This window comes from Chiloscyllium plagiosum, unplaced genomic scaffold (genome assembly GCF_037043375.1).
Source record: "Chiloscyllium plagiosum isolate Xiang-an unplaced genomic scaffold, Cpla_swu_hap1 HiC_scaffold_13, whole genome shotgun sequence".
In the NCBI taxonomy this organism is placed as follows: domain Eukaryota; kingdom Metazoa; phylum Chordata; class Chondrichthyes; order Orectolobiformes; family Hemiscylliidae; genus Chiloscyllium; species Chiloscyllium plagiosum.
In genome coordinates this window covers 69,527,793-69,552,307 of record NW_028270151.1, presented here as the reverse complement: position 1 = coordinate 69,552,307, position 24,515 = coordinate 69,527,793, and the positions used below count along the sequence as shown (strand labels likewise).

Genomic DNA, 24,515 nt, shown 5'->3' with positions numbered 1-24,515 from the left:
TACTCCTGAGTTTAGAAGACTGAGAGGGGATCTGATTGAGACATATAAGATTATTCAAGGATTGGACACTCTGGAGGCAGGAAACATGTTTCCGCTGATGGGTGAGTGCCGAACCAGAGGACACAGCTTAAAAATACGGGGTAGACCATTTAGGTCAGAGATGAGGAGAAACTTCTTCACCCAGAGAGTGGTGGCTGTGTGGAATGCTCTGCCCCACAGGGCAGTGGAGGCCCACTCTCTGGATTCGTTTAAGAAAGAGTTGGATAGAGCTCTCAAAGATAGTGGAATCAAGGGTTATGGAGATATGGCAGGAACAGGATACTGATTGAGGATGATCAGCCATGATCATAATGAATGGTGGTGCAGGCCCAAAGGGCAGAATGGCCTACTCCTGCACCTATTGTCTATTGTCCAAGGCAACCCATCTTTTCGGCCATAGATGTCAAGGTTGGGTTTAAAAATGGCACCTGTGGCATGGATGCCACAAAATCTTGGTGGCAATGAATACCTTTGCCACTCCTTCTGTATGTTTGCTTGAGCCATTTGCATAATTTGTGAGCTGAAGACCTAATGATTATGTGAAAATAGTTAATATGGGCTATGATCCACCATGAATCTCACCAGAAGGAAACACTCAGCCAAAAACAACTATTCATAATTTTAAAGACCTCCCTCTGAACAGCCATTAATCAGCATGACATTTAGAGAGTCAATGTTTCAAATTTACTGATTGTTAGGCTTTGATCTCCTCTTGAAAATGTGTCATAATTCAGATAAAATTCAAGGGCAGAATGTATAGTTACCGCTGTGATATCTGTGTGCCAATGCAAAATCACACCATACAGGTCATATTATGATAATTAACCATGTTTTGTGAAAGATCACAGACATCTCTCTCCATTAGAGAAAGACAACTTATTATATAACCAAAGGGACACCATTATGCATTAAGCAGGCTAACGTAAGGAGATAGACCACTATGAACTACCACTCTTGGTACAGGCATTTAACTTGTGCTGTTAGTGTTGTTCTGCATTACATTTTAGCTAACAGACCCCCGACACTTGGTGTCCCTTGACATACCTCCGAGATATCTCTGGCATTCTAGTTCATTGTGCATGTGCTGTTTAAATATTTGGATCCAACTGAAGATGATTTTAAAATAACGTACATTTTTAAACCATTCTACTTTATTATTAAAGTTTTGCTTGTTATTTTTATGCAATACTTGAAAGGCTTAACACCATTCAAATCCAAGCACTCTGCTTGATTGACACCACATCCTTAGTCATAGTCATAGAGGTGTACACCACAGAAACAGACCCTTTGGTCCAACTCATCCATGCTGTCCAGATATCCTAACCTGATCTAGTCCCATTTGCCAGCACTTGGCCCATATCCCTCCAAACCCTTCCTATTCATATACACATCCAGACGCCTTTTAAATGTTGTATTATACCAGTCTCCACCACTTCCTTTGGCAGCTCATTCCATACACGCACCACCCTTTGTGTGAAAAGGTTGCCCCTTAGGTCCCTTTTATATCTTTCCCCCTCACCCTAAACTTATGCCCTCTAGTTCTGGACTCCTCCACACCAAGAAAAATACCTTGTCTATTTATCCTATCCATGCGCCTCTTGATTTTATAAATCTCTATAAGGTCACCCCTCAGCCTCTGACGCTCCAGGGAAAACAGCCCCAGCCTTTTCAGCCTCTCCCTATAGCTCAAATCCTCCAACTCTGGCAACATCTTTGTAAATTTTTTCTGAACTCTTTCAAGTTTCACAACATGCTTCCTATAGGATGGAGACCAGAAATGCATGCAATATTCCAAAAGTGGCCTAACCAATACCTGTACAGCTGCAATATGACCTCCCAACTCCTATATTCAATGCACTGACCAATAATGGAAAGCAATACCAAACACCTTCTTCACTATCCTATCAACCTGCAACTCCACTTCCAAAGTCTCTTTGTTCAGCAATACTCCCCAGGACCTTCCCATTAAGTGTATAAGTCCTGCTCTGATTTGCTTTTCCAAAATACTTTTCTAAATTAAACTCTACCTGCTACTCCTCAGCCCATTGGCCCATCTGATCAAGATCCTATTTCCTATAGTGTGTGCCATCTACAAGATGCCCTGTAGAAATCCTCATAACCACCTTCAACAGCATCTTCCCAGCCTGCGACAGTACCACTAGTAAAACAAAGGCAATATTTGTATGGGAATGCCATTGCTTGCTAAGTTGCCTCAAGTCACATACCATTTGACTTGGAACTGTATTGCTGTTTCTTCTCTGTTTCTCAGCCTCCCTTGCTCAGTGGCTCATGAAGGCAGCTTCTCAATGGCAATTCAAGATAAGCATTAGGTTTGGACCTTACAGGTAATATTCACAGACTGAGACTAAATAAGCAAAAGCAGTTTATTGACCCTTGTTTATGCTTTGAGTTATGATTTGAACACTTACCGCTTAAATTATTGACTCAATTTACTCAAGTAATAGTTACATTTTTTGACAAATGAACACATTTAAGTAAGAGAAATCGTTGGCCGAAGCGACCGTTTAATATAGTCATAGATTGAGGAATGGAGTTTGAACCTTTCTGGATTGACAATTAGAATGATATTAGCATGGTAATTAAATAGAAAGGTGAAAATAGTGCATTATCAGGTCAAACACAATTGATGTATAAATAGACAGAATGCCAATAGATCATACTGGAGACTGAACGAAACAATTCCTTTTTAAATTATCCTGTACTCAAGACAGACAAATAGTGATCCTTTAAGTAAATAGAACTGAAGGCTCCTTAGGTATACTGCAGTAATTTTAAAATTAGATTCCACTTGGAGTACTGTGTGCAGATCTGGGTACCAGACTTCAGGAAGGATATATTCGGGGGACTGCAACACAGGTTCAAAAGAATGATACCTGGGGTTATGTTACGAGGATAACTTGATCAGCATAACACAGAAGAGCTGCAGTAGTATTAATTTCTCACTTACAACTTGATCTAACACGAGACTGATTCCTAGACTCGATGCTAACATAATAAATTAAGAAGCAGGCATGAAAATTAACACATAACTACTCCAGTCATAGGAGATAAAACAACATCAAAGAGTTTTATATATATCATTAATTAAAATTATACCTTGGTGTATTGCTGCTCTTTAAAGTAAACACTGATGTTTGATTTGCTAAGCTTTAACTCCATCATAGGTACATGTTAAATAACTGAATGCTTTGAATCCTAACCAAGGAACTGACCATTATTAATAAATTCAGCCTCGTGGCTCAATGAGTTGAATTTACGCAAATTAGTTTGCCATTCCTATGTGCTTTTAAGACATGGTCACCAAGTTTTCATCTTTGGGGATTGATTAAATGTAACTATTTCATTGTTCCTATTTCAGGAGGAGGGTATCTCATGGTATCTCATGGAAGGTATTCTATCACAGTCATGATATATGTCTTGTTGACGGTGGACAGGCTTTGGGGAGGTTAAGAGGTGAGTTGCTCACAGCAGGATTCCTAGCCTCTGACTGGCCCTTAAAGCCATAGTATTTATATATCTGTTCCAGTTCACTTTCTGGTCAATGGTCACACACAGAATGTCGATAGTCTTATGATCACAGCTGATAGTATTACTGGACAGGTCAGATCCCAGGATGAAGATTATGGTTTGAAGATCATGTATTGTTCAGGTTTTAACGAAATGGTTTCTCACTGAAACATAGGAATGCAATGTTGCAGACTTATTATTAACAATAAAGGTAAAGTATAGAGTCATAAAAATAAATAGCATGGAAATATTAAGCAAAATAAATGAAAATAACTTGGAACAGACCAAATTAGTTTCAAATTATATGCATTTAAAAGTTTTGAAATCCACAGAAACATAATCCCAAACACCCTTTACATGTCTCAAAAATACCCTTGACACAACCCTGATGTCTTGGAGTTGAGATGACTGCCCCCCAACTTCCTATGTGATGGTATGACCCCAACTAATGGAGAGATTTTCCCCCAGTTCTCATTGACACCAGTTTTACTAGGGCTTCTTGATAGAGTCATAGAGATGTACAGCATGGAAACCCTTCGGTCCAAACCCTTCCTATTTATATACCCATCCAAATGCCTTTTAAATGTTGCAATTGTACCAGTCTCCACCATTTCCTCTGGCAGCTCATTCCATACACGCACTACCCTCTGTGTGAAAATGTTGCCCCCTAGGTCTCTTTTATATCTTTCCCCCCTCACCCTAAACCTGTGCCCTCTAGTTCTCGACTCCCTGACCCCAGGGAAAAAACTTTGCCTATTTATCCTATCCATGCCCCTCATAATTTTGTAAACTTCTATAAGGTCACCCCTCAGCCTCCGATGCTCCAGGGAAAACAGCCCCAGCCTGTGCAGCCTCTCCCTCTAGCTCAAATCCTCCAACCCTGGCAACATCCCTGCAAATCTTTTGTGAACTCTTTCAAGTTTCACAACATCTTTCCGATAGGAAGGAGATCAGAATTGCATGCAATATTCCAACAGTGGCCTAACCTTGGTGGGCGGCACGGTGGCACAGTGGTTAGCACTGCTGCCTCACAGCGCCAGAGACCCGGGTTCAATTGCCGCCTCAGGCGACTGACTATGTGGAGTTTGCACGTTCTCCCCATGTCTGCGTGGGTTTCCTCCGGGTGCTCTGATTTCCACCCACAATCCAAAGATGTGCGGGTCAGGTGAATTGGCCATGCTAAATTGCCCGTAGTGTTAGGTAAGGGATAAATATAAGGGTATGGGTGGGTGGCGGGTCGGTGTGGACTTGTTGGGCCGAAGGGCGTGTTTCCACACTGTAAGTAGTCTAATCTAATCAATGTCCTGTACAGCCGCAACATGACCTCCCAACTCCTGTACTCAATACTCTGACCAATAAAGGAAAGCATACCAAACGCCTTCTTCACTATCCTATCTATCTGAATTAAACTCCATCTGCCACTTCTCAGCCCATTGGCCCATCTGGTCCAGATCCTGTTGTAATCTGAGGTAACCCTCTTCGCTATCCACTACACCTCCAATTTTGGTGTCATCTGCAAACTTACTAACTGTACCTCTTATGCTCGCATCCAAATCATTTATATAAATGACAAAAAGTAGAGGGCCCAGCACCAATCTTTGTGGCACTCCACTGGTCACATGCCTCCAGTCTGAAAAACAACCCTCCACCACCACCCTCTGTCTTCTATCTTTGAGCAAGTTCTGTATCCATACAGCTAGTTGTTCCTGTATTCCGTGAGATCTAGTCTTGTTAATCAATCTCCCATAGGGAACTTTGTCGAACATCTTACTGAAGTCCATATAGATCACATCTACCACTCTGCCCTCATCAATCCTCTTTAGTCAAATGCAGCTTTAATCTCAAGGGCTGTCACTCTCACTTTACATTTGGATTTCAGCTCTTTTGGCCAAAGGAACAGGAGTAGGCCATTTAGCCCCTCAAGCCTATTCTATCATTCAGTAAATCATTCGCTGATCGTGTTCTCACTCCGTATATCTGCCTTTTGGCCCATATCGAAGAGTGCGGTGCTGGAAAAGCACAGCCGGTCAGGCAGCAAGCAAGTAGCAGGAGAGTTGACCTGTCGGGTATAAGCCCTTCATCAGGAGTGAAACCCATATCCATTAATACCTTTTGCCTAACAAGAATTTATCTGTCTCAGATTTAAAATTGACAACTGATTTTGTATTCACTGCTATTTGTGGAAGAAAGTTCCAAACATCTACTGCCATTTGTGAGTTGAAATGTTTCCTAACATGGACTTGTTGGGCCAAATGGCCTGTTTCCACACTGTAGGGATTCTATGACTCTATCTCTTCTGAGTGGTCTGGTCCTAGTTCTCAGTCGATGCCCCTGAGTTCTGGAACAGTGGAAATTTTTTATCTTTATCTACCCTTTCTTTTCCTTAATATCTTGAAGACTTTCTTGAAGATCAGATCACACCTTAAACTTCCTTGTTCTTGAGAACACAGGCCTAATTTGTGTAAATTGTCCTCGTAACATAACCCTAGGTATCATTCTTTTGAACCTGTGTTGCAGTCCCCCGAATATATCCTTCCTGAAGTCTGGTACCCAGATCTGCACACAGTACTCCAAATGAGGTCTAACTAGGGTTTTGTATAACTGTAGCATGACTTCTGGATCCTTGTACTCTGGTCCTCTAGATATAAAGGGCAGCATTCCATTAACTTTCTTGTTTATTTTATGCACCAGTTTGTGACATTTTAAAGATCTATGCACCTGGACCCCAGGTATCTTTCGACATCCATTGTATTTAACTTCATACCATCTAGAACATGCGCTAATCTATCCTTTTTCAGGCCACAATGGATAGCCTCGAGGAGATCCAAGATGGTGACAATCCAGTAGGTCTGCCTTGCTGGGCTCTGCCCAAAAACCCAGACAAACTGGTGCATTTATCCTCCATTTTTACCCATTGTGGTGCAAATCGCTGGTTTTAGGCCCCTAGAACTGCTGTTTATTAGTTTCAGTGCTTTTTTCACAGAAACAAAAATGACTAAGGGAAAAGGACGGCGAGGATTGCAACCAGCAGTGTACTCCCCTGCAGTACCGGACAAGCCCATGACTGTGGCGTCGGCCTCCGCGAACTTTCCTGGGGACTTACCTGTCAGCAGAGTCTGATCTCGGAGTTCATCAAACTCTGAGAGAAGTTCAGTTCAGCGATGGAGGAGACCTGGACCAGGCTGGAACCGATCTCAGCCATGCTGCAGAAGCATTACCAGGAGATCCAGTGTCTCGGGCAGCGCATTGTGGAGGTGGAGCAGCAGACCGCGGCTTCCAAAATCGCGATGGAAACTTTGGAGGGCCAGTTCCAGGCCCTGGAATGGCAGGCACAGGCCTTAGTAGAGCAGGTCGACGATCTTGAAAATTGAGGCAGTCGGAAGCGGGAAGAGGGAGGCTAGGTAGTGAGCTTGTTGGAGCAATGGCTCCCGCAATTTTAGAAGGGGGAAGTTGGGACGGGCCGGATGCAGGTCAAGCGGGCCCCCACCGGGTCAAAGTGCGCAGGCCCGGGTTGGACCAGCGCCCCTGCCGGTCCTAGTGAGACTCCAGCACTACAGAGACAAACAAATAGTACTGGAAGCTTCATGAGCAGTGGTGAAGGATCCACAGGCTCTGATATATAAAGGATCAAGAATTGTGTTCTTTCAAGACTTTTCTGTGGCTGTGATTCATAAGAGGAAGGCCTTTGATGAGATAAAAAGGAGGCTGAGGGACTTGAATATTCTGTATTCTGTAAGATATCCGGCAATATTACATTTCAGCCGCGGAGGGTCTGTGTTTAATTTTGACGCATCAGAAAAGGCAAAGGACTTCCTGGACACATTAAGGTAGACTGTCTGGCTCAAATAGTATGGACAATAGTGTTCACTTTGTTTTTTCTGTAGTTTGCCTAGTTTTGTCTTTTTAATATGTGGAGGGTTTCTCTTTTTTTCTCTTTCTTTGTCTCTCCTCTCCCTTCTTTCTCCTCTCCCATTATCCTTTGTTTTTCTATCATTCCCTTTTCATTTCTCTTTCTTAGTATGGGGTGGGGGGTTGGGGGCGGGGTTTTTTTTAAAATCAGGACTGCTTAGGGTCAAGATATGGATGGGATGTGTTGAATGCTGACTTCTAATTTTCTTGTTGGAAGACGTGTGTAACTTTTTTGTACTTTGTTTTGCCTGGGTATGGGGCGTGGCTTCAGCTAGAAGGAGCCATGGAGGGGTTAGTGGGTAGTCTGAGCACCCCCTGTGGGCAAGGGGGGGAAGTCTCCTCTTATTTGTGTTATATGTTGGTGCATTGTAGAAGTTGTTTTAAGAAAATTTGATATGATAGTTTTTGTAGTTGGATTTTCAAGTTTATATGAACTGTTTACTGCTTTCACCTGGTGTGCTATAAATGGGGTTCTTCTTCCTGGGGGGGGGGTCACGGGCTGTTTTGGATAACTATGGCTAACCGTTTGTTTAAATGGTACACCTGGAACATTAAGGGGAGTCATTCACCGATTAAGAGAAAAAAGATACTTTCAAGCCTTAGAAAGGAAAGGGTCAATGTAGCATTGCTGCAAGAAACACATCTAACTGATAAGGAGCACTTAAAGTTACAGCAGGGAGGGTTCGGCTGGGTGCTTTTCTCATCCTTTAATTCAAAAAGTAGAGGAGTAGCTATACTCATTCAGAGGAACCTTCCATTTCAGCTGTAAGACCAAATTAAGGACGAATGAAGACGGTTTCTGATCCTTAAAGCTTTAATACATGGAGAGGAATATGGGATCTTGAACGTATATTGCCCCCTGGCACATCCCATCAAATTTTTAATGATGCTGTCTCCTGGCTGATGGCCCATGGAGCACAGCAAAAAATTATAGGGGGAGACTTTAACTGACTTATGGACCCCGAGGTGGATAGGATGCCTGGCGGTCTCGCGAGTATTTCCCCGCAATCCCAGCAGCTGGTGGACCTGAACAGGGAGCTGGGCTTGGTGGATGTGTGGAGATGTCTTCATCCTGACGGTAGGGACTTCACCTTTTCTTCTAACCCACATAAGTGCTAAACTAGGATTGACATGTTTTTTGCCCCATCAGCCTCTTTGAATTCGGTGCTATCCTGCAGAATTGTGAACATAGCCATTTCTGATCATGCGGCAGTGTACATGGAGGTTAAGGATGGTGGTGATGGAACTGCCTCGCAGCACTGGTGAATGGATTCTTTCCTCCTGAAGGAGAGCAAGTTCATTGAGTATTTTTCACGGGAATTAAACTTGTTTTGGGATATTAATTTGGGTACAGCCAATAATTAGTCGGTGCTCTGGAAGACTGCCAAGTCTTAGGCAAGGGATTTGATTATTTCTTACTCGGCGACCGGGAAGTGGCAGAAGGGAGAACAGCAGCGTATGCTCAAGGCTCGGCTGAAGGCAGCCGAGACAGCATATTTGGACAGACCGTCTGTAACCAAGTTGCAGCAGATTAAAGCACTCCAGGCTGTTCTGAACACTACGCTCAACCAGACAGCAAAGAGGGAGATTTCCTTTGTGAAACAGAGGTCATTCGAGTATGGTGATAAACCGGGTAGGGTATCTGGCATACTTGGCCCGAAAGAAGAGTGCCCCCTCTCCCCCCCCCCCCCCCCCCCCCTCAATCTATCACATCCATTAGCGACTGTACTGATATTATCACCCGCGATCCCAAAAAGATTAATGCAGCATTCAGGAAGTTCTACTCTGAGTTGTACCGGTCAGAGGGCTGTGAGGACAAATTGGTGAGGATGGAGTCCTTTAGAGTCATAGTGTCATAGAAACATATAGCACAGAAACAGCTCCTTCGGTCAACTTGTCCATGCCAACCAGATATCCCAAACCAATCTAGTCCCACTTGCCAGCCCAAAACTCTCCAAACCCTTCCCATTCATATACCCATCCAGATGTCTTTTAAATGTTGCAATTGTACCAGCCTCCACCACTTCCTCTGGCAGCCCATTCCACACACGCACCAGCCTCTGCGTGAAAAAGTTGCCATTTAGGTCTCTTTTATATCTTTCCCCTCTCACCTTAAACCTATGCCCTCTCGTTCTGGATTCCCCAACCCCAGGGAAACGACCTTGTCTATTTATCCTATCCATGTCCCTCATGATTTTGTAAACCACTATGAGGTCACCCCTCAGCCTCTAATGCTTCAGGGAAAACAGCCCCAGCCTATTGAGACTCTCCCTGTAGCTCAAATCCTCCAACTTTGGCAACATCCTTGTAAATCTTTTCTGAACCCTTTCAAGTTTTACAACATCCTTCTGATAGGAAGGATAACAGAATTGCACACAATATTTGGACCTCCCAGATGTAACTTCAGAGCAGGTGTTTCTTCTGAATGCTCCTCTGACAATCCAAGCGATACAGGAGGTGGTGAGGCAGCTCCACAGTGGTAAAGCACCCGGCCCAGATGAATTTCGGAGTGAGTTTTATAAGGAGTTCATAGACATGTTGGCCACGCTAATGTTGGATATGTATAATTATTCATAAAGTCAGGACTATCTCCCATCCTCTCTGAGAGAAGCAAATATTTCTCTTATTCTCAAGAGAGGGAAAGCCCCAGAGGATTGCACTTTGTGTAGACCCATATCGTTATTAAACATGGACTTCACAATTTTGTCAAAAATACTGGCATTGAGGCTGGAGAAGGTGTTGCACTTCATTGTAAAAGAGGTTTTATTAGGTGTCGCAGGTCCTCTAATAATATTAGGAGAGAGCTAAATATGATTCAGGTAAGCCAGTAAGGGTTGATTCCAGGCTTGGTAGTTTCCCTGGATGCAGAGAAAGCGTATGACTGGGTGGAGTGGCCATACCTCGTTTATGTCCTCAAACGGTTTGGTCTGGGAGAGGTCTTCGCAAGTTGGATGGCAATGTTACATAGCGACCCTAAAGCTAATGGTATGAAGTCTGACCATTTTAGTATTGGTAGTGGCAGCCGATAGGGGTGCCCCCTCTCACGGTTACTATTTACATTGGTGACTGAGCCGTTGGCAGAGGCCATCCTGAAGGACCCCAATATAACTGCCCTGGAGGTGGGATCAGGAAGGCATAAGATCGCCCATTATGCAGGTGACGTTCTTCTCTTTCTAGCTAACCTGACGATATCTGTGACCTGTTTAATACAGGTGGTTAATTTATTTGGCTCTTTCTCGGGGTATAAAATCAATTTTATGAAATTGGAGGCCATACCTGTTGGGTGTCTTATCAGAGTACCCGAGCTTGGGGCTGGAATCCGATTCCCTTTCAGGTGGTCACAGGGAGATTTCCTGTATTTAGGCATTTTTTTCACTCCGGCCTTTGATCAATTGGGCAGCACGGTGGCACAGTGGTTAGCACTGCTGCCTCACAGCACCAGAGATCTGGGTTCAATTCCTGCCTCAGGCAACTGTCTGTGTGGAGTTTGCACATTCTCCCTGTGTCTGCGTGGGTTTCCTCCGGGTGCTCCGGTTTCCTCCCACAGTCAAAAAAATGTGCAGGTTAGGTGAACTGGCCATGTTAAATTGCCCATCGTGTTAGGTGTAGGGGAATGGGTCTGTGTGGGTTACTCTTTGGAGAGTCGGTGTGGACTTGTTGGGCTGAAGGGCCTGTTTCCACACTGTAAGTAATCTAATCTAATCCAATCAATTATATAAAGCTAACTTTGTGCAGTTGCTAGAGAAGATTAGACAGGACCTTTGGTGCTGGGAGGATCTTCCAATATCCTGGTTGGGTAGAATAGCTCTGGTTAAAATGAATGTTCTTCCTCATTTATTATGCCCCATACGAATGCTTCCTTTGATGCTGCCCGAGCAAGCGCTACGGAGGCTAACAGTTGGCTCGGCTCTTTTATCTGGCGTCACAGGCGGCCTCTTATTAAGCTTGCCAAAAATGCAGCTTCCTCACGGATAGGGTTGTGGACTTTCCAGACTTTAAGAAATATCAACTCAGTTCCCTACTATCCTATTGGGCTGATTGGGCTTGCCAGGACCTGTGGTCAATCTGGCTGGACATCAAGGCCTCCCAGGCAAATGTCCTCTCATTGACCCGTTGTTCATGGACAAAATGAGGACTGTTACGAACTATTGCAGAAATCAGATTGTCCTTAACATGGTTAAAGCATGGAGAATGATGCAACAAAGGGAGGGCAATTTACAAACAACTTCCCCTTTCATTCCCATAGTAGGATTGGTCGGATTCCAGCCAGGATCAATGGATTCCAACTTTAGGCTCTGGGTGTCCAGAGGAGTTTCCTGTTTGGGAGACTTATTTGACATGGAGGTCATGACATCTTTCGAGCAGCTGAGCCAGTATTATAAACTATCTAGGAGGGACCTCTTTCATTACTTTCAGATTAGGGACTTTATACAGAAAAAGACTACATTAACAGTTAGCCCCTATAAGTTGGATATGGAGAGGAGAGTGCTTCGGTCCACGGGCCCTCTCTCAGTCAGCACCCTCTATCATTTATTAGGAGTTAGCGTCTTGAAGGACATTGAGTGGCTGTGTGGAATCTGGGCTCAGGAATTGGGGGTGGAGATCTCACTAGAGGAGTGGGAGGATATTCGGGAGAATGCAAGGAAGATTTTGATTTGCAATAGGACACAGGCTATGCAATTGAAGGTACTCCACAGGGTTTATATGGCACAGGAGAGGCTTGTGAAATTTAAGAAAGGAGCGTCCCTAGTGATCCCCAAATGTAAAATAGATGTTGGTACTCTTACTCATTGCTTGTGGTCATATCACAAGCTTTATAGGCATTGGGGTGCTATAGCGAGTGCTTTGGAAGGTGTCTTGGGAACCAAAGTCAAAGTAGATCCAGTGTCCCTCCTCTTGGGTTCACCGATCTCCCCTCTTTGGATGTGCACGGGAAGAACATTCTGATGAGCTGGTGTCGGAAAATCCCCCAGGACTCTCTTGGTGGCGTAGGTTAGTTATGGAGCACATCCCCCTGGACTTCCTTCCAAGCATGGTGAATAAGAAAACATAACTTCTTAAATAGGAAGTGGCAGCCCTTTTTGAACCACATAGGCACAGACCTGTCGGCTATATTGGTCAGGGCCTTTATATAGCTGTGAGGGCTGTGTCTAGCGGCCCGGGGGCCTCTGGGGGAAGAATTCTGAACAAATACGGTTATGCCTACTGAAACGTCTGATGATGGGAGCTTTGGTGGGATTGCGCTGAGTGTTGTAACTTAATGTAATTTAATCTAATTTGTTTTAGTTCAGCTCGGTTTAATTTAGTTTCTTTTTGTTTTGATTTAGTTATTTATTGAATTGTAGTTTGTGCAGAGCTTTATTTCCTCCTGAATTGTTTGTGGAGTAGAGTAGTAATTTGTTTACTGTTATTGTTGTTATATTGCAAGGTTGTTCTATTATATTGTAGTAATTTTATATTTTTGTAAAAAATTTAAAATCTTCTTCTCAATAAAAATATTTATTAAAAATGGATAGCCTCACACTTACTTAGTTACAGACTTACTTACAGAACTTCATTCTACCACAGTTTTATCCATTCATTTAGTCTGTCAATATCCTTTTGTAATTTTACGCTGTCACCTACACTGTCTCTCATCCCTCCTAACTTTGTGTCATCAGCAAATTTGGATATATGATTCTTTTGTTTATGTCATTATCAAAGTTGTTAATAATGTGAATAATTAAGAGCCTGACACATATCCTTATGGGGCATCACTGGTCACATTCTGCCAATGTGAGATTTTTTAAATCATTCACAGGATGAGGGCAATCCCTAATTGCCAGAGGGCAGTTAAGAGTCAACCACATTGCTGTGAGTCTGGAGTCACATCTAGGCCAGACCAGGTAAGGATGCCAGATTCCTTCCCTAAAGGGCACTAGTAAACCGGATGTTTTTTTTTTCCCCAACAATCAACAAAGGATTCACAGTCATCATCAAACTCTTATTTCCAGATTTTACTGAGTTCAAATTACACCATCTGCCATTGTGGGATTTAAACTCGGGTTCCCAGAACATTGCCTCACCACCCATCTACTTCCCATTCAATAACAAAACCTACAGACAAGACAACAGAACACCTATGGGATAACCAATATCAGGGCTGATAGAGAAGCAGTAATGCAGAGACTTGAACAAGCTGCCCTCCCATCTGTCCAACCCAAATTTTTGGTCCGCTATGTATATGACACCTTTGTCATCACAAAACAGAACAAATTAGAGGAAACATAGAACACCATCAACAATACCCTGACAGGCATAACATTCACAAACGAGGAGGAGAATGACCAACAGACTCCCATTCCTGGACGTGACAGTTGAACGTACAGTGAATGGAGAGCTTTAAACTAGTGTCTACAGAAAAACAACAAACACAGACCAAGTACTCAACTTCAGAAGCAATCATCCCAACACCCACAAACGGAGCTGCATCAAGACATTATTTCAATGACCTACATCATACTGCAGCACCCAAGAACTACAAAAGGCAGAAGAAAAATATCTATACGACATTTTCAAGATAAATGGGTGCCCAACAAATACAATCCACCTCAGAAACAAACCCAAAGAAGCAGACACAATGCCACCAAAAACTATAGCCCCATTACCTTACACCAAAGACATGTCAGAAATTACTTCTGGCCTACTCAGAACCCTTGGCATCATGATAGCCTACAAACCTATCAACAACCACTAATGAACATAAAGGATCCATTAGATACGACCAGCAGAATTAACCTCATTTGAAAGATACCATGCAAGAGCTGTAAAAAACACTACGTCGGACAAACTAGCATTGAATTTGCCACCAGAATGCATGAACACCAACTGGCCACCAAAAGACATGACACACTATCACTAGTTTCTATACATACAGACAAAGAAGGACACCACTTCGATTGGGACAACGCATACATCCTAGGACAGGTGAAACAAAGACATGCAGGAGAATTCTTAGAGGTGTGACATTTTAACTGGAACTCTATCAATAAACATATTGATTTAGAGCCCATCTCCCTTCCGATGAAGAAAGGAACCTGAAATGACATCACCCGCCTTTAGAAACCAAGACCTATAAATAAAGAGGTGGGACATACCACTAGCACTTCACCAGAGACTCTCACAGATGATGTTACCTAGCATGGTGACGAAAAGTCTGACAACAAGCCTTCAAGCTCAGCGAGCTAACTTACATGCTTTTAACCTGAGTCTCTGGACTAACAGTTGAGCAATAATACCACAAAATCATTCCTTCCCCAAGTACATTCCACTGAACATAATAATATCAGAGCCAACAAATCATTTGAAATGAAGTGCCCAGGGAAAACTCAAGACATAGCTGAAGAACATTAGAACATCTAAAAGCCTGCAGAGAAATAGTATGAGAAGTGATAATAGAAATTTGTGATCAAATATGTAGTAAAGGACAGAGACCAAGAGACTTGAGGCATATGTCATTTGTTAAGAAATCTAAGAAGCCTAAAGGGCACCCATTTTAGAATGATAAGCTTAATGAGTCATCTCATTAAAATGATTTGAAAAGTCGAAATAAAAGCATATTTGAAGTATAATTGATGGAGCACAGTCTGGATTTAGATATGGACAAGGAACAAGACAGGGAATATTTAACCTAAGCACAATCATTTGATCAGGTTATAAAGCAAACAAAAGCACTTACACCTGCTTCTTTGTGTATGGAAAAGTGTTTGGTCAAAGTTATTACCAAGAAAATGACAGTAAAAACACAAAATTTATCCACAGTTTCAGGGTCAATCAAAGGTAAAGTAGCCAAAGTCTCAAAGGATAACAGGGCTGCTCCCTCACTGGTGGGAGATGACTGGTGGTGGTTTAACCTGAGGGTCACCATGCCTCAGGCAAGGGGGGAATTTGAAGGACACTCCTTCATGGTAATCTCAGTCATTGCGGAGATTTAACCTACCTTGTTGCCATTAATCTGCGTCACAAATCAGCCAAATGAGCTAACCTCACATTTATGCCTATTATTAATTTAACTATAGAGTATTTGCTCATTCACACAACTTCTCTAGATCACACGGAAGCATCCCAGCATCCTGCTCACAACTCACCTTCCCATTCAGCTTCGTATTGATTGCAAACTTGGAGATATCGCATTTACTTCCCTGATCTAAATCAGTTATAGATTGTAAATAGCTGGCGTGCAAGCACTGACGTTCCCTGTGGTAGCCTGCAAGTCACCACCTGCAACTCAGAGGACAGGACATGTTTATTCCTTCACTTTGTTTCCTGTGAGTCAACCAGTTACCTATCCATATCAGCACACTGCCCTGAATTACATGCACATTAAATTTACATGCTAATCTTATGTATAACTTTATCAGAAGCCTTGTGAAAGTCCACTGGCTCTCCATTATCAACTTCACAAGTTGCATCCTCTCAAATTTCCAGTAAATTTGTTCAGCATGATTTCCTTTTTGAGAATCCATGCTGACCATGTCCAATCCTGTCATTGTTTTTTTTGGGTGCTCTGTTATTAAACCCTTTAAGATTGATACTAGTATTTTCCTACTATTGATCTTGGGCTACTGATCTATAATCCCTTGTTTTTTCTCTAATTTCTTTTCAAATAGTGGGTTTGCATTAGGTATGCTGTAATCCATAGGAACTGTTTGAGAGTCATGGTGAGACTTACCTTCCTCATTGTCATCAGTATCTTTCCATAACAATACATAATCACCAGAAAGGGGATGACCAGACAGAAGACGAAGAGACACACAATGTAGGATACATTGGCTGCATCTTTTGAATACCAGTTCACAGAACATGTGGTTCCTGGTCCCTCAGGACCATAGTGACTCCATCCAAATAGAGGGGGCAATGTCCATATCAATGAGTAGATCCAAGAAAATGAAATCCATGCAAAGGCTTTGTTGTAATTTGCCTTGTCAGCTTCTGTGGCTCCAGTGATAGTAATATAACGATCGTATGAAAGTATAGCCAATGATATCAATGATACAGTGCCTGTGAACAAAAACAAACACATTACTAAACCTTCAGAAGAAATGTGTTAGCAATTCTTAAATTATGTTAAAGGATACCAGGTCGACATGGCCGAGTTGGACTGAAGGGCTTGTTTCCATGCTGTACAGCTCTATGATTCTATGACTGTGTCTTTTCATTTGTGTATTTTTTAGAAAAACTGGAAGATGTGGGAAATCTAATTGAAACTTAGCGAATACTGAGAGACCAGGATAGCATGGACATGGAGAAAATGTTTCCACAAGTGGGAAGAGTAGGACAATGGGCACAGCCTCAGTGTGAAAAGATGACTCTTTTGAACTGAGATGAGCAGAAATTTCTTTAGTCGGAGGCAGTGAATCCTGGATTCAGGATATTATATCTGGGCTGCAGAGGAACTTGGAGTGGGATGAGAATGATCTAGTTGTCGTGGTCCACATAGGTACCAATGATATCAGTAGAAAGACAAAGAGGATCTGCTGAGGGGACATGAACAGTTCAGTGCTAAAAGCAGAACCAAAAAGGTTCTCCAGATTACTACCTAATCCACAAACTAACTGGCAGACGCCAAACAAGATTAATGCGATAAATGTGTATCTCAAAAGTTGGTGTAGGAGAAACAGTTTTGAAATAGTGGGACATTGGCACCATACTGGAAAGAAGGGAGCTATTTTGATGGGACAGACTCCATCTGATTCATACTGGTATAAGAGTCCTGGCAAAATACATAACGAGGGATGTGGATAGGACTTTTCGTTAAATTGGGGTGGGGGTGGGTGGGCGGGCGAGGGGAGGGTAATGTTTAGTTACATGCAACATTATAAATTCAAAGGTAGTGCATAAAGTAGGATTGCTGGTTAGTGATGGGGCTTATTGTTACCAGAAAATGAAAGGAAGGGACGGAATGTGTGAATGTCACATTGTACCAAGGAAGCACAAAAGCGTAGGGAAATTCAATGATAGAACAAACGTAAAGGCTTTGTATCTTAAAGCATGTTGCAAATAGAGGTAAATTGAGGTCATAAGAACTTCAACCTAGTTAAAGAGTGGGGAGGGCTCAGGAGAGGTTATTGAAGTTTCCAGAACATGTAACAGGGCGGAGTATGAAAAGGGTCAGTAATCCAACTGCAAACACAACAGGTAAGAGGACAACTATGAGCAGCAAGGGTGGTCAACACAAGACTGAAGGTGTTGTACTTGAATGCATACAGTAATGAGCTTATAGTGCAGATTGACATTGGTGCTGATGATGTTGTGGGCACCATGGAGGTGTGACTTCAAAGGCATCAGCACTGGAAACTAAATATCCAAGGATATACATTCTATTGAAAGGACAGGCAGATGAGCAGTGGAGCAGGATTGCCTCTTGTTGGTAACAAATGAAACTAAATTGATAGCAAGAAGCAACAAAGAGAGTCAGAGGGTGTTGAATCTGTGTGTGTAGAATTCAGGAATCGCAAAGGGAAAAAAACCTGATGGCAACTGTGTGTCCCCTCCTTCGTAATAGTCAGGATGTGGGCAAAAAAAAATCAGGAAATAAAAATGGCATGCAAGATGGGTGATATTACGTAATTATGGTGGACTGGGATAATCAAGTTCATAGTTGGAGTCAGAGAGCCATAGAGATGTACAGCACGGAAACCCTTCGGTCCAACCCGTCCATGCCGACAAGATATCCCAACCCAATCTAGTCCCACCTGCCAGCACCTGACCCATTTCCTCCAAACCCTTCCTATTCATATGCCCATCCAAATGCCTTTTAAATGTTGGAATTGTACCACCGTCCACCACTTCCTCTAGCAGCTCATTCCATTCACGTGTCACCCTCTGCGTGAAAAAGTTGCCCCTTAGGTCTCTTTTATCTCTTTCCCCTCTCACCCTAAACCTATGCCCTCTCGTTCTGGACTCCCCACCCCAGAGAAAAGACTTTGTCTATTTATCCTATCCATGTCCCTCATGATTTTATAAACCTCTATAAGGTCGCCCCTCAGCCTCCGACGCTCCAGGAAAAACAGTCCCAGCCTATTCAACCTCTCACTATAACTCATACGGTCCAAACCTGGCAACATCCTTGTAAATCTTTTCTGAACCCTTTGAAGTTTCATAACACCCTTCCAATAGGGTATTCTAGTATTCCAAAAGTGGCCTAACCAATGTCCTGTACAGCCGCAACATGATCTCCCTACTCGTGTACCTAATACTCTGACCAATAAAGGAAAGCATATCAAATGCCTTCTTCACTATCCTATCTACCTGTGACTACACTTTCAAGCAGCTATGAACCTGCAGTCCAAGGTCTCTTTGTTCAGCAACGCTCCATAAACCTCACCATTAAGTGTATAAGTCCTGCTAAAATTGCTTTCCCAAAATGCAGCACCTTGCATTTATCTATCAGATCTAGATCCCGTTGTAATCTGAGGTAACCTTCTTCACTGTCCACGACACATCCAATTTTAGTGTCATCTGCAAACTTACTAACTATACCTCTTATGCTCACATCCAAATCATTTATATAAATGACGAAAAGTAGTGGACCCAGCACCGAACCTTGTGGCACTCCACTGGTCACAGGCCTCCAGTTTGAAAAACAACCTTCTACCACCACCCTCTGTCTTCTACCTTTGAGCCAATTCTGTATCCAAATGGCTAGTTCTCCCTGTATTCCTTGAGATGTAACCTTGCTAACCAGTCTCCCATGGGGAACCTTGTCGAATGCCTTACTGAAATTCATTTAGATCACGTCCACCACTTTGCCCTCATCAATTCTCTTTGTTACTTCTTCAAAAAATTCAATCAAGTTTGTGAGACATAATTTCCCACGCACAAAGCCATGTTGACTATCCCTAATCAGTCCTTGCCTTTCCAAATACATGTACGTCCTGTCCCTCAGGATTCCCTCCAACAACATGCCGATCACCAACAACAGGCTCACTGGTCTATAGTTCCCTGGCTTGTCCTTACCTCCTTTCTTAAACAGTGGCACTACGTTAGCCACCATCCAGTCTTCAAGCAACACACCTGTGACTATCAGTGAAACAAATATCTCACCAAGGGGCCCAACAATCTTTTCCCTCTCTTCCCAGAGTTCTAGGGTACACCTCATCAGGTCCTGGGGATTTATCCACTTTTAAAGACATCCAGCACTTCCTTTTCTGTAATATGGACATTTTTCAATATGTCACCATCTATTTCCCTACACTCTACATCTTCGATGTGCTTTTCCACAGTAAACACTGACGCAAAATATTTGTTTAGTATCTCCCCTATCTCATGCGGTTTCACACAAAGGCCGCCTTGCTGATCTTTGAGGGGCCCTATTCTCTCCCTAGTTACCCTTTTGTCCTTAATGTATTTGTAAAAACCCTTTGGATTCTCTTAACTCTATTTGTCATAGCTATCTCATGTTCCTGTTTTGCTCTCCTGATTTCCCTCTTAAGTATACTCCTAATGGCTTTATACTCTTCTAAGGATTAATTTGATTTATCTTGTCTATACCTGACATATGCTTCCTTCTTTTTCTTAACCAAACCCTCAATTTTTTCGTCATCCAACATTCCCTACACCTACCAGCCTTTCCTTTCAGCCGAACAGGAATATACTTTCTCTGGACCCTCATTATCTCATTTCTGAAGGCTTCCCATTATCCAGTCGTCCCTTTACCTGTGAACATCTGCGCCCAATCAGCTTTTGAATGTTCTTGCCTCAAACCATCAAAGTTAGCCTTCCTCCAATTTAGAACGTCAACTTTTAGATCTGGGCTATCCTTTTCCACACTATTTTAAATCTAATGGAATTATGGTCACTGCCCCCAAAATGCTCCACCACTGACACCTCAGTCACCTGCCCTGCCTTATTTCCCAAGAATAGGTCAAGTATTGCACCTTCTCTCGTAGGTACATTAGATATTGAATCAGAAAATTTTCTTGTACACACTTAACAAATTCCTCTCCATCTAAACCCTTAGCATTATGGCAGTCCCAGCCTATGTTTGGAAAGTTAAAATCCCCTACCATAACCACCCTATTATTCTTACAGATAGACAGTAGACAATACACAATAGGTGCAGGAGTAGGCCATTCTGCCCTTTGAGCCAGCACCACCATTCATTATGATCATGGCTGATCATCCTCAATCAGTATCCTGTTCCTGCCTTATCACCATAACACTTGATTCCACTATCCTTAAGAGCTCTATCCAACTCTTTCTTGAAAGTATCCAGACTTTGGCTTCCACAGCCTTTTGGGGCAGAGCATTCCATACACCCAACACTCTCTGGGTGAAGACGTTTCTCCTCAACTCTGTTCTAAGTGGCCTACCCCTTATTTTAAACTGTGTCCTCTGGTTCGGGACTCACCCATCAGCGGAAACATGCTTCCTGCCTCCAGAGTGTCCAATCCTTTAATAATCTTATATGTCTCAATCAGATCCCCTCTCAGCCTTCTAAATGCAAGCGTATACAAGCCCAGTCGCTCCAATCTTTCAGAGTAAGATAGTCCCGCCATTCCGGGAATTGACCTCATGAACCTAGGCTGCACTCCCTCAATAGCCAGAATAACTGAGATCTCCTTACAAATCTGTTTCTCAACATCACTCGAACTATTAGGGGGTCTATAATACAATCCCAATAAGATGATCATCCCTTTCTTATTTCTCAGTTCAACCCGAATAACCTCTCTGGATGTATTTCCAGGAATATCCTCTGTCAGTACAGCTGTAATGCTATCCCTTATCAAAAACGCACTCACCCTCCTCTCTTGCCTCCCTTTCTATCCTTCATGTAGCATTTGTATCCTGGAACATTAAGCAGCCAGTCCTGTTCATCCCTGAGCCATGTGTCTGTAATTGCTATGATATCCCAGTCCCATGTTCCTAACCATGCCCTGAGTTCATTTGCCTTCCCTGTTAGGCCTCTTCCATTGAAATAAATGCAGTTTAATTTATTAGTCCTACCTTGGTCTCTGCGTTGTTCCTGCCTGCCCTGACTGTTTGACTCAGTTCTTTTCTCAACTGTACCAATCTCAGATTAATCTCTTTTCTCACTAGCTCCCTGGGTCCCACCACCCCCCACCTTACTAGTTTAAATCCTCCTGAGCAGGTCTAGCAAATCTCCCTGACAATATATTGGTCTCCTTCCAATTCAGGTGCAATATGTCCTTCTTGTACAGGTCACTTCTGCCCCAGAAAAGATTCCACTGATCCAAAAATGTGAATCTTTCTCCCCTGCACCAGCTCCCCAGCCTTGCATTCATCTGCTCTATCCTCCTATTCCTACCCTCACTAGCTCACACCACCGGGAGTAATCCAGATATTACTACCCTCGAGGACCTCATTTTAAAATTCCTGCTGAACTCTTCATATTCTTCCTTCAGAATCTCATCCTTTTCCCTTCCTGTGTCATTTGTTCCAATGTGTACAATGGCCTCCTGCTGGTCCCTCTCCCCCTTGAGAACATTCTGCACCTTCCCTGAGACATCCTTGATCCTGGCAACCGGGAGACAACGCACCATTCTGAATTTTCGCTGCTGGACACATAAACGTCTATCTATGCCTCTGACTAGAGAGTCCCCTAACACAATTGATCTCTTGGAAACCGATGTACCCCTCATTGAATTAGAGCCAGCCTCGATACCAGACACTTGGCTGTTCGTGCTACATTCCCCTGAGAATCCATCACCCCCTACATTTTCCAAAACAGCATACTTGTTTGAAATGAGGATAGCCACAGAAGACCCCTGCACTACCTGCCTACCTGTCTTACCTTTCCTGGAGTTAACCCATCTATGTGACTGTATCTGCATGTCTTCTCCCTTCCTATAACTGCCATACATCACATCCCCTTGCTCTTGTAAATTCCTCATTGACTCTAACTGTCTCTCCAACCAATCTTTGATCTGATAGGATTCACATCCAACAGCATTTATCGCAGATATAACCCTCAGTAACCCGTAAACTCTCCCTGAACTCCCACATCTGACAAGAATAGCATAACTCTCTACTAAAGGCTATTTTTGCTTCTCCCAATCTACAGACCCAGAAAATAGCACTGTCCTATTCCTCTACAAAACACTGCTGCAGTTAACTTAATACTTATGGCTTATATTTTTAAGTTTAATCAAGAGACATATCTCAATATAACATAATCAAGAAAGAACCCACTCTACTCACTACTGCAGACTTATTGTAAGGCCAGACTTAAAATATTCACTTATCTGTTTCTGTGCTGTGTCCTCTCCCAAACAAGTTCCTCCAAGTTTGGTTGTGAATTTCACTGTTTGTTAATTTTCCTAGACACACTCCGATGTCCAGTGATACATGAATTCAAACAGCAAAGGCAGTAACTGTGCAGGTTCACTACTGCGTTAGTTAGAGTTTTGGTTTCTTTCTTTATTCTCTCTCTCTCTCTCTCTCACTGTTGCCTCACAGCGCCAGAGGCCCAGGTTCAATTCCTGCCTCAGGCGACTCTCTGTGTGGAGTTGGCACATTCTCCTCGTGTCTGCGCGGGTTTTCTCCGGGTACTCCGGTTTCCTCCCACAATCCAAAAATGTGCAGGTCAGGTGAATTGGCCATGTTAAATTGTCTGTAGTGTTAGGTAAAAGGGTAAATGTAGGGGAATGGGTCTGGGGTGGGTTGCACTTCGGCGGATCGGTGTGGACTTGTTAGGCCGAAGGGCCTGTTTCCATGCTGTAAGTAATCTACTCATACAATATAGTGAAGATAAGTGGGAAACCTTTCAAAAACGAGCAGAGGACAACTAAAAAAGCAATAAGGAGGAAGAAAATGAAATATGAGCGTAAACTTGCTGATAATGTAAAAAAAATTGCAAGTTTTTTTATATATATGTGGAAAAAGTGGACATTGGACTGCTGGAAAATGAGGTTTGAGAAATTATAATGGGGAACAGACATTTTGGAAGATCTAATAAGGTAGTTTGCATTCCGTGCTTATTGTCAGAAGAGGGGCTGGCAGGATGTCCAGGATTCACTTTCTGTAAGTGCCACTCAACAATAGCAAACTGGGATTAGTCAGCTGTGATCACATTCAGATAAATTGGAGGTGTACAAGAGTCTGCTTCTAGCTGGTAGCGTTGCAAATCCAAGAGGAAGGGCATTGCCATCACCTTCAAGCAGAATGGGGAGAGGGAGGAAATTAAAAATCAGTGACCATTCTCTCTGTTGAATATGGGTGACAAAACTCTGGCCAAGTTCATTGGGTCAGGTCTATTTGAGCGACCAGACCTGTGTTGAACCCAGCAGGAAGCTGTATGAGAGCCTTGCACTATTTAGAGATACTGCATCTGTGTGCAATACAGAAGGGTGAGAATCTATCTCATCAGCTTGGGACAGAAGATAGCTTTTGTCAGAATATTGCACAACTTCATGATGGATGTGTTAGCCGTAACTGACTTTGGGCAAGGACTCCACAATTGGATCTGACTGCTCTAGAGAAGTTGTCTCAATCAATGGGTGGGAACCAAAAGCTTCTCAACTAAAATCTATGTCAAGCAATGTTGCCCTCTCTTCCTCGCCTTATTTGTATAATGCCTGAGTCCATCAGGAAGGATGTGGGCTTGAGAGGGTAGTATTCTCAGGCAGCAGAGGCCTGCAGGTCAAAGCCTCCCTATAGATGGATGATTGAGCCCCTACTGCTCCTGGAGGAGAGAGCTGACATCTTGGAAATGCACAAACAAACAGGTAGATTAGTATTGTACTAATTGGGTAATCACTTGGTTTTTTAAATTACATGTTGATGGGAAATTATTACTAAGAACATGGGCTTACATGGTGGTGGTGGTGGTGGAGGAAGATTCTCCCAATTGGCTTTGAAATAGCAACAATGAATGCTTTACTTTCACCTGGGGGCAGAGAGGTACTTTATTTTAAATATTGATTGAAAGGTTAAGTTAATCAGGACAACACAATGCCTGCTAGCTTTATCATGCTCAAGTCACTACAGTAGGCCTGAAGCTCACTTTTTTGGGACTCAGATGACTGTCATGCACTGGG

At 42.9% G+C, this 24,515-nt stretch overlaps 1 pseudogene across 1 annotated transcript in view; it reads right to left on the bottom strand.

Moving 5' to 3' along the window:
- Nucleotides 1-24,515, bottom strand: part of LOC122555811 (parapinopsin-like) — an 80,714-nt pseudogene that overhangs the window by 43,344 nt on the left and 12,855 nt on the right. The window contains exon 2 of the transcript XR_015759047.1: nucleotides 16,187-16,515. The product of XR_015759047.1 is annotated as a parapinopsin-like (transcript). The remainder of the gene's footprint in view (nucleotides 1-16,186; nucleotides 16,516-24,515) is intronic.